The sequence below is a fragment of the Gorilla gorilla genome, chromosome 13, assembly GCF_029281585.2.
Source record: "Gorilla gorilla gorilla isolate KB3781 chromosome 13, NHGRI_mGorGor1-v2.1_pri, whole genome shotgun sequence".
Classification (NCBI taxonomy): domain Eukaryota; kingdom Metazoa; phylum Chordata; class Mammalia; order Primates; family Hominidae; genus Gorilla; species Gorilla gorilla.
Window position 1 is genome coordinate 84,048,353 of NC_073237.2, and position 15,646 is coordinate 84,063,998.

The 15,646-nt window shown below is 43.5% G+C and overlaps 1 long non-coding RNA gene, 1 other non-coding gene and 1 pseudogene across 2 annotated transcripts; 1 reads left to right on the top strand and 2 right to left on the bottom strand.

Moving 5' to 3' along the window:
• Positions 1-702: 702 nt before the first annotated feature.
• On the bottom strand, positions 703-809 carry LOC115935946 (U6 spliceosomal RNA). Its single transcript, XR_004071529.1, has one exon. It is a non-coding gene; the product is annotated as a U6 spliceosomal RNA (small nuclear RNA).
• Positions 810-5,904: 5,095 nt separating this feature from the next.
• Positions 5,905-6,474, top strand: LOC129524642 (small ribosomal subunit protein eS10-like; annotated as a pseudogene).
• Positions 6,475-13,132: 6,658 nt separating this feature from the next.
• Positions 13,133-13,810, bottom strand: LOC134756941 (uncharacterized). The gene has a single exon (XR_010130435.1). It is a non-coding gene; the product is annotated as an uncharacterized lncRNA (long non-coding RNA).
• Between the last annotated feature and the right edge of the window lie 1,836 nt (positions 13,811-15,646).

Consider the following 15,646-nt stretch of genomic DNA (forward strand, 5'->3'; position numbering starts at 1 on the left):
CTGACCAACATGGAGAAACCCTGTCTCTACTAGAAAATACAAAATTAGCCGGGCATGGTGGTTCATGCCTGCAATCCCAGCTACTTGGGAGGCTGAGGCAGGAGAATCATTTGAACCCGGGAGGCAGAGGTTGCAGAGAGCCGAGATCACGCCATTGCACTCCAGCCTGGACAACAAGAGTGAAACTGCACCTCAAAAAAAAAAAAAAAAAAAAAAAAAGGCTTCTAAGGGTGGGTTTGCTCTTTTTTGCCCTTCTGCCTTCTGCCATGTAAGGATGAAGCAAGAAGGACCTCACTAGATGCCAGTACCTTGATCCTGGACGTCACAGCCTCTGGAACTGTAAGAAATGCATTTCAGATCTTTATAAATTTCTGTCTCAGGTTTTTTGTTATAGCAGCACAGAATGGACTGACACCTTCTTATCACTATTCAAAGCAAGTTCAGTGAAAACAACCTCACTCCATTCAGATGAGCAAAAGTCATGAACTACCCCCATAATCATGTCCACCCAGGGACAGCCCCTGCTGAAGCCTGGGTTTACATCCTGTTGGATTCTCACTCTTACTCTCTCCTTTGGTATACCTTCATATACTTATTCTTTCAAAATATGTTTATGTATTTATGCCACAAATTTGAGCTCATAACCCAACAGACTTTGGTAGTTATCATAAATTCTGATTTTTTTTTCTTTTTTTTTTTTGTTTAAATATGGAACACGTCATGAATTTGTGTGTCATCCTTGTGCAGGGGCCATGCTAATCTTCTCTGTATCGTTCCAGTTTTAGTATATGTGCTGCAGAAGCAAGCACATAAATTCTGATTTTAATATAAAATATTTGAAAAATTAGTAAGTGCATGAATCAAAATATAAATATTAGCACAGATATATAGTAAGGAGGCAGGTTCCTTTCTGCAGCCAAGATGACCTGTATCCAGCAGTTCTTTGTTTTTTGTTTGTTTGTTTGTTTGTTTGCTTGTGACAGAGCCTTGCTCTGTCAGCCAGGCTGGAGTACAGTAGCACAATCTCTGCTCACTGCAATCTTTACCTCCTGGGTTCAAGCGATTCTCCTGCCTCAGCCTCCTGAGTAGCTGGGACTACAGGCAAACACCACCATGTCTGGCTAACTTCTGTATTTTTAGTAGAGACAGGGTTTCACCACGTTGGCTTCAAACTCCTGGCCTCAAGTGATCCACCTGCCTCAGCCTCCCAAAGTGCTAGGATTACAGGCATGAGCCACATTCCCCCGGCCCCAGCAGTTCTTTCTTGACAGAGGTGGTCTATGTGTATACGAAGAAATGGGAGTGAATAACAAACTTTACACACTGATACAAACTTTAAATTTCCAGACAAAAGTAATGGTAGTGGAACTGGCATAGAACTATCTTTCTTTTAGACTTCTGTTCTCCCTCACTGAGCCTCCAGCTTCAGGCAATCAAAAATTCATTAGCGCATCAGTTTCTCTTCTGGCTCCCATAACAATTGGTTCCTAGTGACATGGTCGGTTCAGGAGCCTAAAACTCATCTCGACAACTTTTTGTCCTTCGGGAGTAATGTCAATAGATCCCTCATTTCTGGACTTTATATTCACTTACTCTAGATTAATTTTCTCTCTCCTCCTCTTATTTATTTTAGAATGTGGAATTCCCTTTATGCTTTAGCATCTTTATCCACAGACAATATCCATCTCCCAGAGCTGCTGGGAGGATTCCATGGAATCTTGTGTGAGATACTCTGACCATAAGTTAACAGTGAGTTATCTGTCTAGAAAAGGGAGCTCTCATTTATCAAAAGGGAGCTATGCAGGACCCCAGGTTATTCTGTGTATTCAGAATACACAGAATACGTTATTTTGCCTTATCCCATCCAAGCCAATGAGCTTGAAAGTTCTCAACTGAAACTTTCATTGAAAGTTTTCTCAATGACAAACAAACAACACAAACCCTCTTGACTAGTTACTCCAAGTATTACTGGCAGACCAGCAACTTCAGCCTCCTGTAGGTGCTCGTCACAAGTGCAAATGCTTGAGCAGCACCCCAGACCTACTGAACCAGACTCTGCATTTTTAACAAGGTCCCTTGATGACTCAGATACACACTACAGGTCAAGAACAACCCTCTATAAGCTCTTCTTCATGAAGACATGAGTCCCATTTTCTACGCAAGTGCCTGCAGTTCCTCGGCTGAAGGAAGGAGACAACAGCTCTCATAAAGGACCTTTGTGAGGGTTAAATATTAATATATTTGCAGCAAGTGTTTTAAACTCTAGCTCTAGTTAATCTTTCTGCTCCCCTCTACAGCTTCTCATCTCCCCAAATTCACTATTTTCTCAAGACTAAAACTGAATCAGTGGCTTCCCATGATGCTTAAATCATGACTTGATCCACTGTTACTTGATCCATTAAGTAATAAATCAGTAAACCTCTGCTGAGTGTCCATAATGTGCCATCTCCTGGGCCCAGGTCCATGAACCAAGCTTCGATCTCAGGGAGCTTCTGTCTCTACCTGAGCATGTATAGGCTCAGACAGGGCTCAGAGCACAGCCATCTGCAGTAGGTTTCTCAAACTGCTCTTCACCATCTGGGGTACCATGACAACTACTGCGTTCCCCCTCTTCAATTGGGGATGATAATAATAATAATATTCCTCTCAGAGGGTTACTGCAATGATTTAATGAGATCATCATGTTACTGGCCTGTCCATAGTAAGTCCTTAAGACCTCAATAAATGTTTGTTATTATTAAGTCTTTACAAGCCTGGAGAAGTTAAATAATAATGTATTTAAGGATCTAAAGTGCTGCATAATAAATGCTGGATTATGTATTTTACCCTAAATCTTCTAGAGCTTTTCATCCCCAATCTCCTTGTAGTTCCATGTGCTACAAAACAGCTTCATTCACTGGTGTATGACTAAATGTCTATCAACAGGCCTTATAGGGAGTTATTATATATATTTTGTGAGTTTATTATAAATTTTACTGATATAAAGAATATATAGCACACAATTTACTACTAATAGTAAAATATACAATACTCTATCACAAATTTCATGCACCTATGACTTCACTTTGAACTGCTATTTCTTGTAAAATCCAGAAGAGTATTTAATAGTTTTGTTGCCAACATGAGAGAACTTCACTTGCGCAATGATATGGGTGACTTCTAATAATTAGTCAAATAAATAGAAAGTTATGAGTTTGAGTATTCAATACCTGTGTGTTTAATATAATGTATTTAATTACAAGTTTATATGATTTAATTTTTCATAAATGATTGTTGATATGGTTTGGTTGTGTCCCCCACCCAAATCTCATCTTGAATTTTAACTCCCACAATTCCCATGTGTTGTGAAAGGGACCTGGTGGGAGGTAATTGAATCATGGGAGTGGGTCTTTCCCATGCTATTCTCATGATAGTGAATAAGTCTCATGAGATCTGATGGTTTTAAAAACAGGAGTCTCCCTGCACAAGCTCTCTTGTCTGCTGTCATGTGAGATGTGCCTTTCACCTTCCACCATGATTATGAGGCCTCCCCAGCCACATGGAACTGTAAGTCCAATAAACCTCTTTCTTTTGTGAATTGCCCAGTCTCAGGTATGTCTTTACCAGCAGTGTGAAAATGGACTAATACAGTAAATTGGTACCGGGAGTGGGGCATTACTGAAAAGATCCAAAAATGTGGAAGTGACTTTGGAACTGGGTAACAGGAGAGGTTGGAACAGTTTGGAGGGCTCAGAAGAACACGGCCTCGCCATGTTCAGGTGCACAATCATTGTGTGTGGCCCAGGGCTGCTGTCCTGGACAGCACAGGACAAGTGAACACGAACACCCTCCCTGCCCTTCTCCTCCCACACCTGCTAGTCTGTAAGAGGAGGAAGCAGCCCTTCTCGGGTTCAGTGTGGTAGTTCATGGTGGCTGAGACAGGCCAGAATCCCAGGGCTGCTCTGAGAGAGGAGCTCAGTCTGTGCTCTGGCCTTCTCTCTCAAAGAAATGGAGATAGGCCCAGCACTTTGGGAGGCTGAGGCAGGAGGATTGCTTGAGCCCAGGAGTTCAAAATCAGCCTGGGGAGCATAGTGAGACTTTGTCTCTAGAAAACAACAACAACAAAAATTATCCAAGTATGGTGGCACATGCCTGTAGTCGCGGCTGCTCAGAAGGCTGAGATGAAAGGATTGCTTGAGCCCCAGAGGTTGAGACTACAGTAAGCTGGGATCACACCACTGTACTCCAGCCTGGGTGACAGAGAAGACCCTGTCTCAAAAAAAAAAAAAAAAAAAAAAAAGAAAAGAAAAGAAAAGAAAGAAAAGGGACAAAGGGATTAGGGGAGATTGTGAGGACTAATTCATACACATGAGGACTTAGGGTAGGACTTGGCCTAAAAGAAAGAGCAAAATACACCAACCTTTGTGCTCCACATGGTCTTGTTTTGTCCTGCCAAGCACACAGCTAGAGTTGCCTCAAAATGCTGGCAGGGAAATTGCCAGAAGGGAGTGCCCCATACCATCCCAAGATGGGGTTGGTTGGGATTCCAAAGAAAGAAGCACTAGCCAGGTGCAGTGGTTCATGCCTGTAATCCCAGCACTTTGGGAGGCCGAGGCGGGTGGATCACAAGGTCAGGAGTTCGAGACCAGCCTGGCCAACATGGTGAAACCCCATCTCTACTAAAAAATAGAAAAATTAGCCGGGCATGGTGGCGCACGCCTGTAGTCCCAGCTACTTGGGAGGCTGAGACAGGAGAATTGCTTGAACCTGGGAGGCGGAGGTTGCAGTGAGCTGAGATCGTGCCATTGCACTCCAGCCTGGGGACAAGAGTGAAACTAAGTCTTAAAAAAAAAAAAAAAAAAAAAAAGCACTAACACCAGTAACACCAGGGTGATGAATCCAGAGCATTTATTAGGGAACCTACATACAGAGGCTGCAGCAACCACTCGAGGGACAGCGAGAGACAAGCGGTTTCTCCCTAGGTATGTCTGCAGTAGGGGGACCAGGGTTTATAGATGTCAGGGTTGAAGGAATTTAGCTGAGGGTCAGGGCCAGTTTCTTTCTGTGTTTTTGGCAAACAACCTAGATATCTTTATCAATGCTGAGGCCCAGCTTTGGGTCAAGCCTGCAGGGAAAAACCTGTAGCTGACTGCATCACAGAGTGGTTAAGGCACTCTGTGATTTTTGATCAAGAACGTTAGGGGAGCCAGAGATCACCTCCAGCCCCACTTTTAGCTCTCAGTGGTCTCTTCAACTGGATCTAGAAACCAAATGATACCAGGTAGATTTTTTTTAAAGCAAATCATTTTTATTTTTATTTTTAAAAACTTATTTATTTATTCATGTATTTAGAGACGGGGTTTCACTGTTTCCTGGGCTGGAGTGCAGTGGTGCAATCACAGCTCACTGCAGCTTTGACTTTCTGGGCTCAAGTGATCCTCCCACTTCAACTTCCTGAATAGCTGGGACTACAGGCACCTACCATGCCAATCTGATTCTTCTTTTTTTAGATGAAGTCTCACTCTGTCGCCCAGGCTGGAGTACAGTGGTGCAATTTTGGCTTACTGCATTCTCTGCCTCCCGGGTTCAAGCGATTCTCCTGCCTCAGCCTCCTGAGTAGCTGGGATTACAGGCGAGCTCCACCACGCCTGTCTAATTTTTGTATTTTTAGTAGAGACAGGGTTTCACCACGTTGGTCAGGCTGGTGTCGAACTCCTGACTTCGTGATCCGCCTGCCTCAGCCTCCCAAAGTGCTGAGATTACAGATGTGAGCCACCATGCCCAACCTCTGTAGTGAGTGTCAACAGAGCAGAGTTCATTGCACAGCATTGGATGACCCAGCCCCTACCCCCGATTTTACGTGAGAATGAATTTGGGGCCGGGCGCGGTGGCTCAAACCTGTAATCCCCTTTTCCAGCCCCGGCCCCGGCCCTTGCAGCCGCAGAGATGTTGATGCCTAAGAAGAACCGGATTGCCATTTATGAACTCCTTTTTAAGGAGGGAGTCATGGTGGCCAAGAAGGATGTCCACATGCCTAAGCACCCAGAGCTGGCAGACAAGAATGTGCCCAACCTTCATGTCATGAAGGCCATGCAGTCTCTCAAGTCCCGAGGCTATGTGAAGGAACAGTTTGCCTGGAGACGTTTCTACTGGTATCTTACCAATGAGGGTATCCAGTATCTCCGTGATTACCTTCATCTGCCCCCAGAGATTGTGCCTGCCACCCTACGCCGTAGCCGTCCAGAGACTGGCAGGCCTTGGCCTAAAGGTCTGGAGGTTGAGCGACCTACGAGACTCGCAAGAGGGGAAACTGACAGAGATACCCACAGACGAGTGCTGTGCCACCTGATGCCGGCAAGAAAGCCGAGGCTGGGGCTGGGTCAGCAACCGAATTCCAGTTTAGAGGCGGATTTGGTCGTGGACGTGGTCAGCCACCTCAGTAAAATTGGAGAGGGTTCTTTTGCATTGAATAAACTTACAGCCAAAAATCCTTAAAACAAACAAACAAACCTGTAATCCCAGCACTTTGGGAGGCCGAGGCAGGCAGATCACGAGGTCAGGAGTTCGAGACCAGCCTGACCAACATGGTGAAATCCCCGTCTCTACTAAAAACACAAAAATTAGCTGGGCATGCTGGCATGCGCCTGTAATCCCAGCTACTCAGGAGGCTGAGGCAGGAGCATCACTTGAACCCGGGAGGCAGAGGTTGCAGTGAGCCGAGATTGCACCACTGCACTCCAGCCTGGGTGACAGAGCGAGACTCCATCTCAAAAAAAAAGAATGACTTTAGGAGAGTTTGGCCAATACCACTAATAAGAATAGTTGTTGCTATCAGTTGAATAAAAACAAAAGAATCTTGCCAGTCCAACATTTAATTTCCTTCCCTCTTTCCCAACACTCCTCCTCCTCCCATTCTCTCTTCTGGAAATCCTGTCATAACATTGGCATCTGTGAACTTAATCTCTGATTTTAACATTTTCATTTTCATCTCTGTACTTTTGCTCCACCTTCTGAGAGATTTCCCCAACTTGCTCTTCCAACTATTCTACTGAGTTTTTAATTACTCACCTTTTGTTTTTCCTCTGTTCTGAATGCTCTTTTTAACAGCAACCTCTTTGTTTTTCATAGTTATATATTCATGTACATATTCTAAATAGGCATAGAAAGATGTGTAATATCATCAAAGAAATTCTAAATATGTGAACATGATAATACATTTCCATAGTTTTGTTCCTCCAACTTGCTTCTGTCTCTGCTTGTTTTGGCCAGTATCTTCCATTTTAGAGGCTTTGTCTGGTAAATCTTGGTTGTCTGCTCAGGGTTTTTTCTTTTATGGGGGATAGGGTCTCACTCTGTTGGTCAGTCTGGAGTGCAATGGTGCAACCAAAGCTTATTGTAGCCTCCATGGTTTCTTGGGCTTAAGTGATCCTCCTCCCTCAGCCTCCCAAGTAGCTGGGAGTACAGGCATTTGCCACCATTCCTGGCTAGTGTTATGAGTTTTTTTGTAGAGACAGGGTCTGGCTATGTTGCCCAGGCTGGGCTCCAACACCTAGGCTCAAGCAATCTGCCAAGCAATCTGTCTGCCTCGGCCTTTCAAAGTGCTGAGATTACAGGCATGAACCATTGCGCCCAGCCTGGCTTGCAGTTAGAAATATGGAACTGAACAACTTATTGGAAGTCTTGTAAGTAGGTGTGGCTTGTTTACCTTGCAATTCACCGTGAGGTCTGTGTGTATGCTATTAGGGAACCCAATACGTGTATCAATATTACTTGCTTTTTCCTCATGTACTGTTCAGATTCTCCAGAAAGTAGTCTTCCAATTTCCTGTTTGAAGGGTTCTTATGTGGTTTTAGCATTCTGTGAGCCAAGAGGGCTGGGGCTGTCAGCAATCAGTTTGCATCCATGTAATTGCGTCCCTTTTTGAGGAATGTGCCCTTAAGCTCAACTACTGTGGTCAACTCTCAGCCCAAAGGTCCTCTCAAGAAAATAGACCTCCAGCGTTCTGCTGAATGTTACCCAGCCCTGTGGGGTGGGGAATGGGATCCAGGGATCCAACTGCTTCTTAAACATCTTGATTCTCAGCTGAACTCGCTTCTGGCTTAGAATTATCTTTCTTAGGCTAGGTGCAGTGTCTCACACCTGTAATTCCAGAACTTTGGGAGGCCAAGGTGTGCAGATTACCTAATGTCAGGAGTTCGAGACCAGTCTGGCCAACATGGCAAAACCCCCGTCTCTACTAAAAATATGAAAATTAGCCAGGTGTGGTGGCACACACCTGTAATTCCAGCTACTTGGGAGGCTGAGGCAAGAGAGTTGCTTGAACCTGGGAGGTGGAGGTTGCAGTGAGCTGAGATTGTGCCATTGCACTCCAAGCCCGGGCAACAGAGTGAGACTCTGTCTAAAAAATAAATAGATTAATTAATTAATTAAAAAAATCATCTTTCTTAGGTTTGCAAAATTAATCATTAGTTTTCTTTATTTTTCCAGCTTTCAAAGTTGATTGCTGTTTTCCCGTTTCCTGTTAAGGGAGTATTAGATTTTTCCATTGTTGGCTACCACAGTATCTCTAACTCTATACCCTCTTCTTGCAATAATTTTGACATTTGAAAAGTAGAGTCTCTGTTTTCTCCTCTTAGATTTGCATGGGTTTTTGACTAGGATGAAGTTGATTCTCTGCAACTTCTAAAATGAGGTCATAAAAGAAGGTCATTTCCACCTGGTTTTCTTGGGAAGCTATGTCACGAAGAAGCCCAAACTAGTCCATGCAGAGACACCACATAGTGGGGCTATGTGTAGTTGTTTCAGCCAAAAGTCCAGTGATGCCCTGGTCAACAGGGATTATCATTTTTTTAAAATTAAATTAAATTTATTTTATTTTATTATTATTTATTTATTTATTTTTGAGACAGAGTCTTGCTCTGTCGCCCGGGATGGAGTGCAGTGGCGCAGTCTCAGCTCACTGCAACCTCCGCCTCCTGGTTCAAGCGATTCTCCTACCACCTCAGGCTCCCGAGTAGCTGGGATTACAGGCACCCACCACCATGCCTGCCTGATTTTTGTATTTTTAGTAGAGACGGGGTTTCACCATGTTGCCCAGGCTGGTCTCGAACTGCTGACCTCAGGTGATCCACCTACCTTGGCCTCCCAAAGTGCTGGGATTACAGGTGTGAGCCACTGTGCCTGGCCTCTTTTTTTTTTTCTTTTTTAAATAAATAGAGATGAGGTCTTGCCATGTTGCTCAGGCTGGTGTCAAACTCCTGGGCTTAAGTGATCCTCCTGCCTTGGCCTCCCAAAGTGCTGGGATTATAGGCATGAACCACCTTGCCCAACTATGAATTCTATTTTTTTTTGAGACAGAGTCTCCCTTTGTCACCCAGGCTGGAGAGCAATGGCGAAATCTCGGTTCACTGCAACCTCTGCCTCCCAGGTTCAAGCAATTCTCCCTGCCTCAGCCTCCCGAGTAGCTGGGATTACAGGAGCCCGCCACCATGCCCGGCTAATTTTTGTATTTTTAGTAGAAACAGGGTTTCATCATGTTGGTCAGGCTGGTCTCGAACTCCTGACCTCAGGTGATCTGCCCACCTCGGCCTCCCAAAGGGCTGGGATTACAGTGATGAGCCACCACGCCTGGCCTTATTGATTCTTAATATGTGAATGAAGATGACTCCCGATGATCCAGCCCCAGCCATTGAGTTGTCCTAGCTGAGGCCCTAGACACTGTGGAACAGAGACAAGCCATCCCTGGTCTGCTCAGTTTAAATTCTTGAGCCATAGGATTTGTGTGTATAGTAAATGATTGTGGCAAAGCTGCAGCACTAAATTTGGGGATGGTCTGTGATGCACCAATAGTAATGGGAATATCTGTTTTCTTTCTTTCTTTTCTTTTTTTTTTTTAAGATGGAGTCTCACTCCGTCGCCCAGGCTGGCATGCAGTGGTGTGATCTCGGCTCACTGCAACCTCTACCTCCCAGGTTCAAGTGATTCTCCTCCCTCAGCATCCAGAGTAGCAGGGATTACAGGAGCCTGCCACCATGCCTGGCTACCATTGTATGTTTTAAATATCCACTGAAAGTCATTTACTATTCCCCTAAAATCATCCACACTTTTCCATCTCCCTTTCTCTTAAGCAGTAAGGTGTAAAAGCATTTGCACCCCATTGAGATACTGGGCAATCACTCTGTGGTTCTCCCCTGTGCACACCAATAAACTTCTGTGCCTTCTCTCCAATTAATCTGCCTTTTGTGAGTTGATTTTTTAGCAAATCTTCAGAGGGCAAAGGGGAAATTTTCCCTTGGCCCCTGCAACCACTTGACCCCATTAGCTCTCATTCTGACCAGCAAAGTAAAGAAGAATGGATCCCGCAGGATTTTCTAGGATATCTAAGTTTGTCATATTTCCATTGTGAAGTTTGTAGTAGATACACTGTCAAATCATACTTGACATTTTATTTTTTATTTTAAAGAATCTTTTATTTTAGATTCAGGGAGTACCTGTGCAGGTTTGTTACCTGGGTATATTGTGTGATGCTGAGGTTTGGGGTATGACTGATCCTATCACCCAGGTACTGAGCACAGTACCCAATAGTGAATTTTTCAACCCCCACCCCCTCTCTCCCCTCTCTAGTAGTGCGTGCCTTCCTTCCGTCCTTCCTTCTTCTTCCTCTTTTCCTTCCTTCCTTCTTCTCTCTCTCCTCTCTTTCTCTCTTGCTTTCTTTTTGTCTCACTCTGTCGCCCAGGCTGGAGTGCAGTGGCACGATCTTGGCTCACTGCAACCTCCGCCTCTGGGTTCAAGCAATTCTCCTGCCTCAGCCTCCCAAGTAGCTGGGACTACAGGGGCACACCGCCATTCCTTGCTAATTTTTTTGTATTTTAGTAGAGATGGGGTTTCGCCATGTTGCCCAGGCTGGTCTTGAACTCCTGACCTCAAGTGATCCACCCACCTCTGCCTCCCAAAGTGCTGGGATTACAGGCGTGAGTCACCATGCCCGGTCAAAAAGGAATTATTAACAGAGGAGTCAACCCAGCAGAGAGACATTTATGCAAGGTTATTAGGGATTGTACCATGCTAGAAATTTAGATACTGGGTTCACTGCCTGGGAGAAGAAATTCACAGGAAGGCCATTATCAGAACTGGCAAATCAACTTCAAAGGGCCTCCCCCTACAGTGACAGGAGCCAATGAATATGCTAATGGATATCTACACAGGCCATCCATTTGCTTACCCATGTGAGGCAGGAACCTCTACTAATGTCACAATGGGTTACCAAAACAGCTTTTACAGCATTTGGGTGTGCCACAAGTTACACAGTCAGATCAAGGCTCTTCCTGTACCACAAAGCAAATGCAACGATGGGTATTACAAAGTAACATTACAAAATAACAGCAGTGGGTATCATAGAAAGATATAATGAGCTTTTAAAACAGGGGCTACTGAAACAATGTAGATGACAATGGTGACCTGAGTCACCAAAATGCTGCCTCTAGCCAGGGATGGTGGCTCACGCCTGTAATACTGGCGCTTTGGGAGGCCAAGGTGGGTGGATTGCTTGAGCTCATGAGTTCAAGACCTGCCTGGGCAACATGATGAAACCTCGTCTCTAGTAAACATACAAAAACTAGGCATGGTGGCATGAGTTCTAGTTACTCAGGAGGCTTAGGTGGGAGGATGGCTTGAGCCCAGGAGGCAGAGGTTGCATTGAGCTGAGATTGCACCACTGTACTCCAGCCTGGGTGACAGAGCGTGACCCTGTCTCAAAAACCAAAAACAAACCAAAAAACCCAAGATGGTGTCCCAAGTCCTAATTACATTATATGAACTCTGCATCCCCTAGGGCATAACTACACAATATTTAAATTCACACCCAATGAGGGACTATCAAAAAGAGAGGCTGCGACCTCTGCCCGTGACCACACTGGCCACAACGTAATTACAGTTTTCAGGTACACAGAAGCACTGATATGGCTGCACATGGCCAAGAAACCACTCGACACTTTTACCTTCCCCTTCTCCCTCACAGAAAACCCACAGCCTAACCACATCCCCCTTGATCCTGCCGCCCACATACATATAATACATATGTGTGTGTATACACATGTATATATGTATCTATTCATGGTGTGTGTGTGTGTGTGTGTGTGTGTGTGTGTGTGTGTGTAAAGGAGAGGCTGGGCTGGGCACAATGGCTCACGCCTGTAATCCCAGCATTTTGGGAGGCCGAGGTGGGCAGATCATGAGGCCAGGAGATCGAGACCACCCTGGCTAATGCAGTGAAACCCTGTCTCTACTAAAAATACAAAAAATTAGGCAGGCATGGTGGCACGCGCCTGTAATCTCAGCTACTCGGGATGCTGAGGCAGGAGAATCACTTGAACCCAGGAGGCAGAGGTGCAGTGAGCTGAGATCGCACCACTGCACTCTAGCCTGGGCAACAGAGCAAGACTCCGTCTCAAAAAAAAAAAAAAAATGAGGCCACTAAGATATTTTGTACTTGAATTACAAGTATATTTAAACATGAGGGTGGTAGATACGTCATGGTTAAGTAGGAATATACAAGCCTCTAGTCGCCTTGGTGTGTGCATTCTGATTGTTAGATTTTTTTTCTCTAGGATGCTGCTAACACATTTCAAAGTATAACCATGGAGTTATAGTATCAAAGAACTTAAGATTGAAAGGGCCTGTGGACATTATCTAGTCTGACTCTCATATTATAGCCTCAGAAAAAAATGAAGGCCTACGAATGGAAACGGATTTGCCTAGCAATCCTGGAAAGAGCTGGGAACAGAACTTGAGCTCTATTACACAGTAATAAAAATACTAATGGAAACAACAGTCATCACAAGAGCTAGTACCATTTTAGGGGTGGCTGCAATATGCCCTATATATATGTTATCTTATTTAATCCTTAAAAACAGTATTTTAATATAGGTATTATTATCCTCATCTTGAATTTAAAAAATGAGTTTTTAAGTCTAGGAACATACAACTAGTACATGGGAAAACCTACATTTAAATTGAGTTTTCTTACAGATACAAAATTCCATGTATTTCCCACTATTATTTTCACCTTAATTTTAATATTTATTATTTACTCATGCTATTAAAACTGTAGAAAATAATTGAAAATGATATCAATGAGAAGAGAACAGGATTAAGGCAAATACAATACGTATTTCATGATCAGTATCTGAAAGATTTCTAAAATAGCTAAGCTTTATTCTTGCCTCCTGGAGAATCTGTAAGAAAATAACACGTGCACTGCATATTATCACCTCAAGTTGTAAAGAAATAGAATCAGCTGGGAAAAAAATCAGCACATTATTCTCTCTTTTGTAGGAGGTTTTGTTTATTATTTTAGAGGCAGTCCATTTGTGTCCTCAATTATCTAGTCCTTTTTTTTCTTTTTTGGCTTGTCTCAGTAGCCACTTCTATTGCTTTCTTGGGTCACAGAGATACAGAAGGAGACCAGGTGTGTTCTGTCTGTATTGGACGTTTCAGATGAACTCCTCCCCTATGGTGGCACAGCATCAGTCACCAGAATGGTTTTTGAGGAAAATAGCCAGTTGTCTTGTGAAGCTTTACCAAAAATCTCTTCAGGGCTGCTTTTTCTCTATCAATCTCCCTGATCTGGATGTCTAAAGCCTTCTGGATGCTTTGGATCTGAATCCTGGTTCTCCTTTCCTCTCCAAGGTTGTTCACGAAGGCCCTTCGCAGGTACAGGGAATCTCCTGCTTTGAAGGCACTCTTATTCATTACGAAGCCCATGCCACCTGTGTTCACAGTTTAGTGGAGCATGTTCAAGACAGGACAGTGAAGCTGCCTGTAAATGTCTCTGGAAAATGATTCTCCTGTGGTTTGGAATATTAGAACCACAGCACCATGGGAACAGAATCTTGGAGCTGAGTGGCATCAGAGATCCACTTAGCCCAAAACCCTTACATTTACTAGTGAGAAGATTTTAAGCTTGCAGCTGTTCTTAGTGTAAAAATATAGATGAGTGCATTGATAGACCAGAATGGCCATAAGGATGCTTACTGCCATCCTGGGCTTCTACTTAGGCTGAAAGGTAAATGCCTTTGGGTCCTCATAAATCAGGACCAGAATGTTTATGGAGAGAAAAAATTAGAAAGTTGATTCAATAAATTTGTTTAGTTTTCAGAAGCAATTCTTTATTCCTTTATGTGTATGCATCCTTGAAGTTGTTAAATAATTAAGATTGTGCCATTTGTCTAGGTTTAGGGTTACACTTAAATTAGATAACTTTTTCATGAGGTATTTAGTTTTCATAGAAGAAAGAACAGGAAACAGAAAAATATACATGTTATCTATTCTTTTGCTCAAAAAGGAAACAAGAAATCTAAATGAAAAACCAGTGAGATTAGAGAGACAGGAAGAGGCAGGGTAGATAGGATGGGGGAATGGGAGTAGAAAAGGAGGAATAGGAAGAGGGATACCTTTTTGAGTGTACCCTTTACCTGTTCTTATATTTAGAAACAAGCTAATTTTTCACGTGCTCAAAAATAATTAAACAAGGAGTGGGAGGGATGCTACCCCTAAACTACTTTATGTGTATTCTAAGATTGTGCAAAGAAGTAAATACAATATGGATAATGAGGGCCAGGTTCTCTGTGTTGGAGAAGGAGCTATAAATAAGAAAGGAAGAAGGTTAAACTACACCTGTGGTGCTGAATTGGAATTGGAGATACCAGTATAAATTTATGATTCTACGAATCAGTATGAATCTGTAGTTATGTGAATCCATTATTACATGAACCAGTATGAATGAATGGTTCTATGAATCAGTATGAATTCTTGTGAAGAATGGCCCACTAGACCTTCTGGCCTTCAAAGGTACCTTAGACTTGGGACTTTGTGACTCTTCCTCGCATGAATTGAGCCCCATTTATTCCCAGCTTCAGAATTATTTCTGAAAAATTCAGAAGACAGGTTTTATGTCTCCTCTTTGGGTTTTATCTCTGACTTTCACCTAAGTCTTGATTATGTTATTTTATTCCTTTAAAATTCATCATGAGCAGATACATGTCAAATTCTTCCTGCTGTCTTTAATCAGGAGCAGAAAATCGGAGCAATGTGTCCTTCATGTTTCGGAAGGGGCAGTTTTCTTCTGACAGGATAATTTTATTAGTTTTCAACTTTCAACTATAGCCTTTGGAAAGCATCAAAAGACTTAGTATTCATATTCATGTCACTAACTAGAAATGAATGTACTTACTGAGAGCCCAATTAGGCCCACATACTTGGAAGTGACATCTCAAGAGACCTTTCCAGACAGGACACTCTGGCAGAGATGACCAAGCTGGCATGAGGTGTGGAAATGAATGTTTGGACAGAAAAGACTTGGGCAAGAAAACCCCTTCAAATCACTGAAAGGCTGGCCTGTGGAAAAGGAAGTAGACACTGTGCCCTGACCGCAAAACCAGGATCAGCAGATGGAAACAGCACATTACTGCTCAGGGCCAGGAGGAATTTCCCCAACTTCTAGAGGTGTCCACTGATAAAATAAAATCATTGTCACTGGCGATGTTCAAACTGAAACAGAAAGAGCACCACAGGGGTGTATACACAGCAAGAAGCTAGATGGGTGTCACCTCCTTTGGAAATATCCTTCACCGACCTGACATAGATGTGAACTATGCCCTGAGGTGGACTC